The following is a 14,648-nucleotide window of genomic DNA, read 5'->3' on the forward strand; positions in this document are numbered from 1 at the left end:
ACGAATTTGTCAACTCCTCTGCTCTTCCGAGAGCAAATATGGCTTGCCATGGTTCCTAAACCATGGCATGTAATTCGGTGCACACGCTAACTCTGGAATGATGATCGATTCGCGAGTAGGTATATGATCATATCGATTTTTCCATATTTTGATATATTCTGAGAAGAATAGCGGCCAATGCATATTTGATTGCCATAAGTCAATTTTGTGCTCATAATCGAGCACCTTAGGTGTCACAGAAATTGGTTGCTAGAATCCAAATTGCGGCACTCTATCCATCTGGTGCATCTCGACAGTAGCATAGTTGACTAATGGGACCTTAACATGCCCAAATACTAGACTCAGTAATATTCAAGACGTACTTCGAAAATAATTTTGGGGGAGTTGAAAAGAAGTATCAATTGCTCGAGAATTACAGTACACAAAGTAAGTGCTCGTGTAAACAAAAAAAAGGAGAGAGAGCACATGTATTTGAAAGAGATGTACAAAAGAGCATATAAAAGTCAAGTTGGTGTATCGAAGGTAAAAACTCCGAAGGTTTGATTGAGGCTGAGTCTAGGGTTTTTAAACCAAATTTATCCATCTTTCATCTACCCCTAGCCTAGCCACGTTACAACCTTGATGAAGACTTATTGATTCAAAGTCCTCATGCTACCTACATTAGTGGAGAGAAATTGCTACGATCAACATATGAAGACATAAGTTAAGCTTAATGATTGCAGCTTAGTCTTGAATAAAGGAATAAAAATCAAATTGGTAAGGGTTAACATGTCTTTGTTACAAAAGCATTTAGTCTAAATTTTGCTATTATAATAAGTTGTTGAATTTAATTAGAACAATATGTATACTTAAGTAGCATAACGATCAGATTTCTTGTCTTTGAGCATAAGTATTTTAAACTCATAGTTTTGGGAAAAATGTTGTTCTGAAGGAATTTTTCAAAGGTGTTTCCAAGAGATTCTTTTCAAAATTTGTGCATTACTCGGGACAAGCAATGAATTAAGTTTGGTGGTGTAGAAACACAAAAATTTCTATACTTTTTCATACGCAATTTCTCTTAAATTCATGCAAATTCGGTTAAATTCTTGTCGAAAAATAATTAAATATTATAAAATAATTAAGTCATGTTAAAAATATGAACATGGTGAATTTATTTAATTCTAAACTTAACTTTGACTAATTTTGACTATTTTTGATAGATTCGCATAAAGGGTGAAAATTGGCTCGGCTAACACTGCTGAAAGCACAAAACCGAGAAGCAATTTGAAGTATCAAGGCACTTTAATTTCTAGCCTAAGACGGTCCAGGAATGTGTATTAATTCATAATTTAATTACTTTTAATTTATTCCCCATTTAATTTGGGTTAAATAAATTATTTTTAATTAATTATGGAGAAAGGGTCCAGTTGAATCGCACTGGTAGAGCCAAATTGAGTGAACCGAACCAGCCACTAAATGGGCAGCCCAGAACTGTCCATATGCTGACCCAAATCAGCAATTTAGCTGATTAAATATGCTTACAAAAAGGCTCTCAAAAGACTTCTAAATTGCATTCAAACCCCACCTTAAATTATAGCTTGGTCAATTTGCCCCAAGCTTAAAATAGCAAAGTTGAAACTCTCAAATTTGCCATATGTGTGGCCGGCCAAGGGAGGGCTCTTTGGCTGCTGGAATTTGCTATTTTTAGCAGCCACAATCAGCTATAAAAACCACTCCTTGCTGATCATTCAAGGAATCCCTCACTTCACATCATTCTCTCATTCCCTCTCTCACTTTCCTCTCATTTCTTCTATTCCATTCCCTCTTGTTCAAGTGTCGATTTCTTCTCTTGGGAAAGAGGCTCTCATTAGCCATTTGGAACAGCAATTTAGGTGTTCATAAGTGTAACGCCCCGTACCCGAGACCGTCGCCGGAGTCGAACACGAGGTGTTAATAGACTTAATTCATTACTTAAACAACTCAAACAATTTATTTTTAAAATTTCCAGTTAAACTAGCAATCTGCGTCACAGTCGCTTAAAAATTCATATCTCGAGTTACGAAACTCGAAATCCAATTCTGTCAATTTTCCCTGAAAATAGGCTCATTTATATATTTACTAATTTTTTTATAGAATTTTTTGATCGAGCCAATCAGTACAGTTTATTAGTTAAAGTCTCCCCTGTTTCAGGGTTCAACTGCTCTGACCTCTATGTATTACAAATCAGATATCTCTCTGTACAGAATTTCAATGACTATGAAGTTTGTTTCTCTTAAAACTAGACTCAATAAGGAATCTGTAAATATAAGTCATGACTTCTAATTATCTTTGAAAAATTTATGGTGAATTTCCAAAGTCAGAATAGGGGATCCAGAAATCGCGCTGGCCCTGTTTCACAAAAATTTAAACATCTCATAAAATATAATTCATATACCTGTTTTGTTCAATCCATATGAAAATAGACTCATAATTCTTCAATTCCATATTTTATTCACCATCTAATTGTATCTCTAATATTTTTAATGATTTTTCAAACTCACGTCACTGTTGCTGTCTGAATCTATTTTATGGTAAATTTTACCTATTTCATGTTTTCCATGGATTAGCTAGTAATTTAGCATACATAACACCAAATATGATCATGATTAGCCATTCCAATGGCTAATCATTACCAAGCATTTCCATACCACTCAATAACCATATCATAAGACCATATATACAAAATGATTATAATGCTATACATGCCATACTCAAAATATACAAGCCATTATGCCAAGATGGTATACGGATAGTGTGAGTGTGCCTCCGACCGTTCCCGATTTTCGAGCTGGCTTGTCAACACTACAAGGAATGAAAAGGAGGGAGTAAGCATAAATGCTTAGTAAGCTCACATGCAAATAGCAAGTAACACAACTATATACGCAAACATAAAACATCATTTGCATAATCATCACTGAGACATTCATATCACATTTTCATTTATCATCTTACCATATTGTTGTTTTATCGATTTTCCAACCCGAGGGTTAAGTACATACTTGTTCAAAGTATCCATTTCACAAAACTCACCAATACGTCCCTTTCATCTCTAGTATTCCTCCATTTGAGTAGAACTTTACCCGTTGAACACATCAGAATATAATTCGGATACATGGAAAGTTTGCACATAAGTGCCACATATGTAGCCAAGCTACCATGTAACCCGCCCATAAGCGAACTTGGACTCAACTCAACCAGCTCGGGCGTTCGCATCCATAAGTGAACTCGGACTCAACTCAACGAGCTCGGATGCCTAGTTACATCTCTTGAACTCGGACTCAACTCAATGAGTTCAGACATTCGCATCCATAAGTGAACTCGGACTCAACTCAACGAGTTCGGATGCCCAAATATCCTAGTGACATGTCACTTGTATCCTAATCCATTCCTAAGGTTCAACGGGACCTTTTTCCCAATCATGTGTCTCAACCATCTTCTACGGAATGCCGATACCGATACTCGGTAGTATTTCACATTTTCCAAATATATCACATAATTTGACATATTATCAAACAATTATCACAAGTATAATATTTCATAATAATTATCATATCATTTAAATAACATTAAAACATTTAAAATAATAACTATGTTACCAACATTTACATATGAACTTACCTCGTATGCGAAAATGGCTACTTTTACCATTTCGTCCACAACTTGGTATTTTCCCCATTTTAGCCTGAATTTTAGTTTTCCTTGCTCTATCATTTAAAATATAGTCTAATTAGGACTCACATTATTCAAATTGACCCAAAATCATATTTTGGCAAAATTATAGTTTTGCCCCTAAACTTTTGCATATTTACACTTTTTCCCCAAAGCTCGTAAATTAAACTTCAGCCTATTTTCTTATGTTTTATGACATGCTGATCATTTTTCCCTTCTATGGAAACATCAAATTCTCACTCTAACATGTACTTATGACTATTAGGTATTTTTACCGATTAAGCCCTTTTGCTAGTTTTCGCTTAAAACCGAGTAGCACAAGTTGTCTAACATAATTTAAAACCTCATATACTATCATAAAACACCAAAATACACAAATTTCACCTATGGGTATTTTTCCAAATATAAACCCTAGGTTAAATTATTGCTAGCATAAGCTAAATCAAGTTACTAGGACTCCAAAAACGTAAAAAACATTAAAAATGAGGCTAGCATAAGCCTGCCGTGTTTATGTTGTTATAAGGCTCGGTAAGATGCTTAATTAAGTAAAATCATGCCTAAGTTATTCTTGCGTTACGACTGTGAGGTAACTAATGAATTAATTATTTAAACAAATTGCAATTGTAATTAATAGACACAGTACTTAATCAGTGCATGTTTATTCTTCTAAGGAAGCTGAAGGTTAGATTAGCAATGTATCTGGCGATATTATTGCCTTGCATAACTTGCAAGATTATTGTGATTAAATTGTTTCAAGGTAGGGATGCCTTGTTACTTCACATAGTCTTTTATATGCTTATTAGATTTTATTAATCGTTTGAATTGACATAGGGATATGCAAGAGATTGGTTCAATTTAATGAATATGTATGTGAAATAACATGTTTGCTTACTAGAATCTGTTTAGTAGGTTGAATTGACACAGGGATATGTCAAGAGATGGATGGATTTTTGTTTGTAAATTTGTTCATAAGTTAGCAAATTACTGGGTTACTGTGAATTTATTCGTAACAATGTAAACATGAGTTTAATAATTCTAAGTTAAAGAAATATAATTAATCCAACACAAGTATGTTACATTGATTAAATCTTATTTGAAATCGTGCACCAGAACTCTTTTGTTTTATTTTAATTATTTACTTAGTTTTTAAGTATTTTTTGACCATATTTTAAAATCAAATTATTTTTACCTCGCCAAAGTGTTTTACAAATACTTTCATAAATAATTATTTTTACAGTCCCTATGGGTACGATAACTCGACATTTACTTGTCACTTTATTACTTGTTGCGATTGTGTACACTTGCACATTTTTCCGTCGCTCTAAGTTTTTGGCGCGGTTGCCGGGGACTGTTTTAAAAAGTCGTTATTTGTGATTTTGTTAGTTTTACATTTTGGTTTATTTTTCTGTTTAATTTTTAACTTAATTAATTTTTCTGTGATTATTTCAGATGTTTATGAGTATTGACCAGATTATTGACTTACTCCCTGTAGACCCTGAGATTGAACGAACTTTCCAACAGCGAAGAAGACAAGCGAACCAGAAAAGGACTGAAGGAATGAATTTCGAGAATATGAATCAAGGAAATGGAGCAAACCTTGCTCAAAATCCTATCACTATTGCTGATGATAGGGATAGAGCTTTAAGACAATATGCTGTGCCAGTATTTAACGATCTTAATTTGGGCATTAGGAGACCCGAAATCGAGGCACAACAATTCGAGCTAAAGCCAGTCATGTTCCAGATGCTTTAGACAGTGGGCCAATTCAGTGGAATGCCTACCGAAGATCCTCATCTTCATTTAAGATTATTTATGGAGGTGAGCGACTCTTTCAAATTAGCTGGAGTTACCGAAGATACATTACGATTGAAGTTGTTCCCGTACTCACTAGGGATAGAGCTCGAGCCTGGTTGAATTCATTGCCACCAAACTCAATTTCTACATGGCAAGAGTTAGCCGAAAGATTTCTCATGAAATATTTCCCACCTAGCAAGAATGCTAAGTTGAGGAACGAGATCACTGCCTTCCAACAAATGGATGATGAATCCTTGTATGAGGCATGGGAACAATACAAAGAGCTATTACGGAAATGCCCTCACCACGGAATCCCACATTGCATCCAACTTGAGACATTTTATAATGGTCTCAATGCTCACACGAGGATGGTAGTGGATGCTTCTGCTAACGGTGCTCTCCTTTCTAAGTCTTATAATGAGGCTTACGAAATCATCAAGAGGATTGCCAGTAACAATTATCAATGTCCAACCAATTGAGCCGCGTCAGGAGGACGAGTCGCTGGAATACATAAAGTGGACGCTCTCACTTCACTTGCATCTCAGGTATCTTCAATTTCTTTAATGCTTAAGAATCTTACTACTAATGGGTCTAATAGTTTTGCAGCCCAACCACCTCACCAATTTGAGAGTATAGCCTGTGTTTATTGTGGGGAAGGACATTTGTTCAAAAAATGTCCATCAAACCTCGAATCCGTATATTACATGGGTGACTAAAACCAAAATCGAGGAAGGTAAGGACTGCAATCCAACTTCTACAACCCATCGTGGCGAAACCACCCGAATTTTTCTTGGAGTAACCAAGGGGCTAGAACCAGTAACAACTACGCCCAACCTAGACCAACTCAGCCGTCTAGTTTTTCCCAACAAGTTCAAAAACTAGCTCAGGCTGAATTATCCAATAGCTTAGAGAGTTTATTAAAGGCATACATAGAGAAGAATGATGCCTTAATTCAAAGCCAAGCAGCTACATTGAAGAATCTAGAAAACCAAATAGGCCAGCTTGCTATTGAACTCAGGAACCGACCACAAGGTGCTTTACTGAGTGATACGGATAATCTAAGAAATCCGGGGAAAGAACATTGTAAAGCATTGACATTGAGGAGCGGAAAGACAGTAGAGCCTAACACTATCGAAGCTGAAAAGGAGCCAGCTGATGCTTAAAACTCAGAGGAAGTTCAACTGAGTGTTGAAATTCCAGTTACACAAGAACCAGAATCTGCAAAACCCGACAAGGTAATTCCAGAACTAGCTAATTCTGATCAACTAACGACTCCGCTAGATGCAGAATTGCCGCAGATAATGAATCAACCAGTTCTAGTAAAAAAACTCCACCACCCTACCCTCAAAGACTTCAGAAGCAGAAGCAGGAAATCCAATTCAAGAAATTCCTAGACGTACTCAAGCAACTTCATATCAACATCCTGTTGGTTGAATCACTTGAACAACTGCCGAATTACGTCAAGTTTATGAAGGATATCTTGTCCAAAAAATAAATACTTGGAGAATTTGAGACGGTAGCTTTGACGAAGGAATGCAGCACATATCTTTAAGACAAACTACCCCCAAAGCTGAAGGATCCTAGATGTTTTACCATACCTTGCAACATTGGAGCAACATATTGTGGTAAGGCATTATGTGACTTAGGTGCGAGTATTAACTTGATGCCTATGTCAATATTTAAAAAGTTAGGGATAGGTGAAGTTAGACCTACTACGGTTACACTTCAACTAGCAGATCGATCCTTAGCACATCAAGAAGGAAAAATTGAGGACGTACTAGTACGTGTAGATAAATTTATCTTTCCTGCTGATTTTGTTATCCTAGACTTTAAAGCAGATAAAGAAGTGCCGATTATCCTAGGAAGACTGTTCTTAGCAACCGGAAGGACCCTTATAGATGTACAGAAGGGCGAGCTTACGATGCGTGTTCAGGATGATCAGGTAACATTTAATGTTTTTAAGTCTATGAGATTTCCTGACACAATTGATAATTGTTCTGCAGTATCCGATTTAGAAGAACTAGTAGTGGTAAAGGAGCTCACCTATGTTGAAGATCCATTAGAACAAATTCTAACATCAGATCCTCCAAATAATGAAGAGGAGGATGAATATTTAGCTTTGTTAGAAGCTAATCAAAGGGGGTTTAATTCGCAATCCCGCTTTGAATCTTTAGAGTTAGAGAAAAAGGAGTATACCCAACCAAAAGCGTTAATCGAGGAGCCACCTAAGTTAGAACTGAAGGTACTACCCTCACATTTGAAATATGTTTATTTAGGTAACGCTTCTACTTTGCCTGTGATTGTTTCAACAGAATTAACTATTGAGCATGAAGAGAAACTCATCTTGGTGTTGAAACAATTCAAGAAGGATATTGGATGGACCATAGCCAATATCCGCGGTATTATTCCATCTGTATGCATGCACAAGATTATCCTAGAAGATGCAAAAAAAAGGACGATTGATGGACAATGAAGGCTGAACCCTATCATGAAAGACGTGGTGAAAAAGAAGATTATCAAGTGGTTAGATATGGGTATCATTTATCCCATCTCAGACAGTTTGTGGGAAAGTCCGGTCCAGTGCGTGCCAAAGAAGAAAGGTATCACAGTCGTAGAGAATGAGAATAACGAGTTGATACCAACTAGAACAATTATGGGATGGAGGATTTGCATTGATTACCGAAAGCTGAACAAGACGGCTAGGAAAAATCATTTTCCTTTGCTATTCTTGGACCAGATGCTGGATAGACTCGCTGGGCAAGACTATTACTATTTTCTTGATGGATACTTGGGATATAATCAGATTACAGTAGCACCAGAAGATCAGCACAAGACAACGTTCACTTGCTCGTACGGTACATTTGTATTTAGACGCATGCCATTTGGTTTATGTAATGCACTTGCTACATTTCAAAGATGTATGATGTCTATTTTTACTGACATGGTTGAAAAGTACTTGGAAGTTTTTATGGATTACTTTTCAGTGTTTGGAGATACTTACGATGATTGCTTAGCCAATCTAGCTAAGGTACTAAGACGATGCGAAGAAACAAACCTAGTACTTAACTAGGAAAAGTGCCATTTCATGGTACGAGAAGGGATTGTTCTAGGGCATCAGATAACGAGACATAGAATTGAGGTAGATAAAGCAAAGGTGGATGATATCAAGAAACTCTGAGCTCTAACATCTGTAAAGGGTGTTAAGAGCTTCTTGGGTCACGCCAAGTTTTATCGAAGATTTATCAAGGACTTCTCCAAAATTGCTAAACCTTTATGCAAATTATTGGAGAAGGACACGACGTTCAAGTTCGATGATGAATGCTTAAAGGCTTTCAAGAATTTGAAGAGTCGATTAGTTACGGCACCCATAATTGTCACACTAGACTGGGATCTACCATTTGAATTAATGTGTGATGCAAGCAATTTTGCAATAGGAGCTGTCATGGGCCAACGAAGGAATAAAGTTTTTCATCCCATCTACTATGCAAGCCGGACTCTTACAGGAGCTCAACTGAACTATACGGTAATAGAAAAAGAGTTATTTGCTATTGTATTTACTTTTGACAAGTTTCGATCTTACCTTGTAGGTACCAAAGTAACTGTTTATACGGACCACTCGGCAATCAAGTACTTACTTGCCAAGAAAAATACTAAGCCGAGACTAATCCAGTGGGTGCTTCTACTTCAAGAGTTCGATCTAGAAATTCAATATCGAAAGGGAGTAGAAAACCAAGTAGCAGATCACTTGTCCAGATTGGAGCCTCAAGAAGGGAATTCTCCTATTATACCAATTCAAGAAACGTTTCCAGATGAACACATACTGAAGGTAAGTCATGTCCATAGTACCCCTTGATTTGCTGATATTGCTAACTATTTAGCTTGTGGTTTGATGCCAATTGATAAGACTTATCAACAAAGGAGAAAGTTTCTTCACGATGTTAAGTACTATTTCTGGGAAGAGCTATATTTGTTTAAAAGGCATGCAGATCAGATGATCAGGAGATGTGTGGCAGAAGATGAAGTGCAAAAGATTTTATACCATTGTCATTCAGCTCCGAGTGGGGGACACTTCAGAGGTACTCGTACAGCGGCCAAATTATTGCAAGCCGGATTCTTTTGGCCAACACTATTCAAGGATGCATACGCGTACATAAAGAGTTGTGACCGATGTCAAAGGGTTGAAAATATCACCAACAGAAATGAGATGCCTCGAACAAACATCATTGAGGTAGAATTGTTCGATGTATGGGGTATTGACTTTCTTGGTCCTTTCCCTCCGTCTTTTGGTCACAAATATATATTGGTAGCAGTAGACTATGTGTCCAACTGGGTCGAAGCTGAAGCTTATCCAACAAATGATACTAGGGTTGTAATTAAGTTCTTGCAGAAACACGTGTTCACAAGGTTTGGAACCCCAAGAGCTATCATTAGCGATGAAGGGTCCCACTTCGTGAACAAGTGGTTAAGATGTTGGACAAGCACGGAGTGAAACACAAGGTTGCAACAGCTTACCATCCGCAGACGAATGGGTGAGCTGAACTGGTAAATAAGGAAATCAAAGGCATACTTGAGAAGGTAGTCTGCCCAAACCGACGTGATTGGTCCAAAAGGTTGGATGATGCTTTATGGGCTTACAGAACAGCATACAAGACACCTCTAGGGATGTCACCTTACAGGTTGGTCTTTGGGAAAGCATGTCATCTACCCTTAGAGTTAGAGCACAAGGCTCACTGGGCTCTTCGACAAATCAACTTGGATCCTAAGCTTGCTAAAGAGAAACTGATGCTCCAACTCAATGAGCTAGAGGAACTTCAGCTATTCTCCTACGAAAATGCCAAATTACTCAAGGAGAGACTTAAGAAATGGCATGACAAGCACATTCGAGTTCGAGAATTTGAAGCAAGTCAGAGAGTTTTATTATTTAATTCTAGACTAAAATTCTTTCCAGGTAAGTTAAAATCACGTTGGTCCGGTCCATTTACGATCCATCGCGTCTATCCATACGGAGTTATCGAGCTCCAAGGTAAGGGAGGTAATTTTCAAGTTAATGCTTAGCGCCTGAAACACGATTGGGGAGATAAGATTTAACGGAATGAAATTTCGTTCATTTTATTGAATGTTTAAAATTTTCTTATTCTCCGTTTTAATAAAAGATTTCGAGCATATTTTCGGGATTAATATGTTTAAATAAATTCTGTTTAGGAGATTGGAACTTAAGTGGGACCGCTTGTGACCCCTCCAATCTTTCACTGGAATTGATTTTAACATAATTTTCCTAAAATTATTCTCTAAATAGAGATTTTAATTTTGATTTTTCAAATAAAAAGGTCAATTTTGGCCCGAGTTTTAAATTGCGACTCAATTTCAAATTTTCATTAAGTTTAGGGACTTAATTAAAGTATTTTTAAAATTTGGTTGCTCTTTTCAGTAAATAATAAAAACTAGATGCCTCTTTTGTAAATATTTCCAAAAGGCTTCTAGAATAAATGTTTTTTAGTTTAAAATGATAATTATTAATATATAATTATACACGTTATAATATATATTAATTATTATCAATTTTAGGATTTTATTCGATAAGTTTTAATAAAGATAATAAGATGATAATCTTTAATATATAATTATATTTATTATAATTTATATATTAATCTTTATCAACTTAGTATAGAATTAGGATTTATTTTATTTTATCTTTGTTTAAAATAAATTAAATAGCAATTAATAATTTAATATTCTTATATCTAATTATTAATTGTTGTTATCTTCATATAGGATTAGAACTTAGAATTTTTATTAATTAAATTGTTTTAAGAATTCTACTCTAATTCCTATTTCTCCCCCTATAAATACCACCCATCTTCTCATTCATTTAACACTTAAAACCCGAAGCACCAAAATACCAAAGTCCCGAAACCCCAAGCAACAGCAGCACCAAACAGTCGGCTCCATCGCACGCACATCCCGCGCACCCAACGCGGACGTTGCCTCGGGCTGCCCCAGCCTCAGCTCGTGTCAGGCCTTCACCTCAGCGATACGCCCTCCACACCATCCTCAGGCGCGCCTGTGTCCTACTGCCGAACGCCTGGTGTCTTGATTGCTTCCAGCCCTCCTGCGCACCATTGCTCCCAAACGCACCACGCCCGCACACCCTAGATGCTTGTACGACATTCCTCTTCCATCCATCCTAAGCCACAAACTCTCCAACTCTTCTTTTTAATTCTCATCTTTTTCTTCATTATTATTATTAATTTTTAGAGTTCTTATATTTTTACAAAAAAAAAAGTGGTAAGACTTAGTCTCTCTTAATTTTTAATTTTTATTTTATTTATTAAATTTTCAATTAATTGAATTATTAATAATTTTTATTAAATTTTATTGAGAAACTAATTTTTCCATCTTATGATCAGGTTAAACATGCCTCGTAAGAGAACTCGTGCTTCCGCTCAAATTGATGAAACACAAAACAAATTCAACTGTGAAGACGCCAAAGTGAGATACGAAAGTATCTTCAAAAATCAACAGATGCATTGTGACAGCCCTAATGTGACCCTAGTCGGAAAGTGGTTTCGGGACCACAAAACCGAGTCATAAAAATAATTAACTGTCATATTTGATGCTTATTATATGTATATATGCATGTGTGAAAATTTCATGTTTAAATTTTGTTAATTGTAAGTGAATTTTATTAAATAGGACTTGTGTGAGAAAATTTAGAAATGTGCTAGGCAAATGTTAAAGTGGCCTATTGATGCATGTTAGAAAATACTTGTCCTTGCATGTCAAATTACCCAAAACTTTAGGTAGTGGCCGGCCGTGCAATGGGTTAAACATATTATAAACATTTTCTGTTAATGTGTTATGTTCAAAATAATAAAATAAAAGGTTGGTAATAAAGTAATGAAAAGGGAGGGGTGATGAAAACAAAGTTGTTTCATCCATGCTCCTCCATTGCCGTGAATTGAAGGAAGAAAGAAGAGGAGGTTCAGTCACTTGGAACTTAAGGGAGGTTAGTCATTTGTGTTAGATTTTCTTTAAACTTTAAGCTTGTTTCTAGTTAATTAGCTAGTTTCTTATATAACCCATGTCAAAATTATGAAAATCTTGGTGATGGTTTGAGCATTCGGTTTTAGTTATTAAAGGATGAGATAGGGTTTTAGTTAGTCAAATGATAAATTCTAATGTTCATGAGTACAATGGCCAAACATAGATTTGTCTAATGAATTGAACAAATGCCGTGTGAGTGATTGAAATGAATGAGTTGGAGGTTGGATCATATTAAGATTCGGCTTTGCACATAAATATTAAGAGTTTGATATTTTTATGATTTTTGGAAGGTAAATAAGGTTATGCTCAAGTTAAATACAAGATTATGGCTGATTTGTGTTTAGTGAGTTTCGGCCAAGGACTTTATGTGCACTCGGTTCAAGTAGAGTAAACGTGACGGGTAGAAAATGGTTGTTAATTGAGATAGTTTAAGGTATTTGTAAGTAGTTTGAATAAATGAACAATAATAATAATAAATCATCTAGTGAATTGGTGTAATTGCCGAATTTGAACTAGAAAGTTATTGAGTAATGTTTGTATGTTAAGTGATAGAATAGAGCGAATGCTTGGAATGTGATATGCATGAATTATAAGTTGGATTAAAGGCTGTTATATTGCCTTATCATTTTCGGGAATGTGCTATGTCAAAGAAATTGAGGGTTGATGTTTAAGTAAGGTAAGTATAGGTATATTCGGCTTGTAGTTTTATAAATGTGATATGAGTATTTTGTGTTGTAAATGAGTAGTAAGTATGTTAAGAATGGTTCTAAAATGTATATGGATGCCGTATGATTGTGTTTGATTGAGAAGTAGCTTGTTTGATTTAGCTCAAGAGCTTAGAGGATCAAAGTTGGATAAGGGAAAGGAAAAAGTGGTCGAATAGCCGTTGAAATCGTTCGACAACATCCGAGGTAAGTTTTCGAGTAATGAAACTTAGTTTATGATTTGATTAAGTCATGACATATAAGCATAACAAATAAACGGTGATATAATGATTCTACTTGAATTGTATATTGAGGTGATTAGTTTATACCTATGACGGGTAGCCGAATGTGTATAGAGATTATGTTATAAAGCAAATCAAATCATGCTCTTTGTATGTGGCTATTGAGCCGAAAATGGTAATGGTTGATAAGTGTCTTGTGTTTGAATTCTAGTTATGAAAATGAAATATAGATGTGTCATGATTCATTGATATATGTGCTTGATTATTCAGATGATATCCGGGCTAAGTCCCGAAGGCATTTGTGCGAGTTCCTATATCCATTTGAGTCCGAAGGCATTTGTGCTAGTGACTATATCCGGCGAAGTCCCGAAGGCATTTGTGCGAGTAGTTGCTATACCCGGGCTAAGTCCGAAGGCATTTGTGCTAGTGACTATATCCGGGCTAAGACCCGAAGGCATTTGTGCGAGTTGCTATATCTGGCTAAATCCCGAAGGTACTTGGGTTTGGAAGTGAGCGATATTGCTGTAATAATTTCAATTAATACGCTCATAAAATACAAACGATAAGGTATGTTTCGTATATGCATCGGAAAGGTTGATTCCTTTCAAATAGTACTCGCTCAATTGATTAATGAGCTTAGGCCTCTAGTTAGGTTTGATACCCGTGTATGAATATATTGGTTGAAGCGTGAAGAAATTATGATTTTGAGAATGTGCACATATGAAATTATTCATTTAGTCATATGAACGCTATACTTTAGTCGTAAATAATTTACGTTACTCAAAACTTACTAAGCATTAAATGCTTATTCCGTTTCTTTAATTCTCTGTTTTATAGATTTTTGTTCGTCACTATCGGACTCGGGATTGTCGAAGTCAAGTCGTCCACACTATCTAAGCCCTTTTGGTACTCTTTTAGTTAAACGTTGATAATGGCATGTATAGGACTAACCTTTGTTGTTAATCAAGTACCTTTGGTAATGTGTATATATTCGGATAGCCATGCGAAAATGGCTTAAATATTTTGAGCATAGTATTAAAATCATTTTGTATATATATGGTTATTGAGAGGTGTGGAAATGCTTGGCAATGATTAGCCATTGGAATGGTTAATCACGATCATATTTGGTGCTATGTATGTCCAATGGCTAGTTGAATGATGGAAACTATGAAATAGG

At 35.9% G+C, this 14,648-nt stretch overlaps 1 non-coding gene across 1 annotated transcript; it reads right to left on the reverse strand.

Moving 5' to 3' along the window:
- Positions 1–5,687: 5,687 nt before the first annotated feature.
- Positions 5,688–5,794, reverse strand: LOC128287429 (small nucleolar RNA R71). The gene has a single exon (XR_008278129.1). It is a non-coding gene; the product is annotated as a small nucleolar RNA R71 (small nucleolar RNA).
- Positions 5,795–14,648: the final 8,854 nt, after the last annotated feature.

Source organism: Gossypium arboreum, chromosome 13 (genome assembly GCF_025698485.1).
Source record: "Gossypium arboreum isolate Shixiya-1 chromosome 13, ASM2569848v2, whole genome shotgun sequence".
Lineage (NCBI taxonomy): Eukaryota > Viridiplantae > Streptophyta > Magnoliopsida > Malvales > Malvaceae > Gossypium > Gossypium arboreum.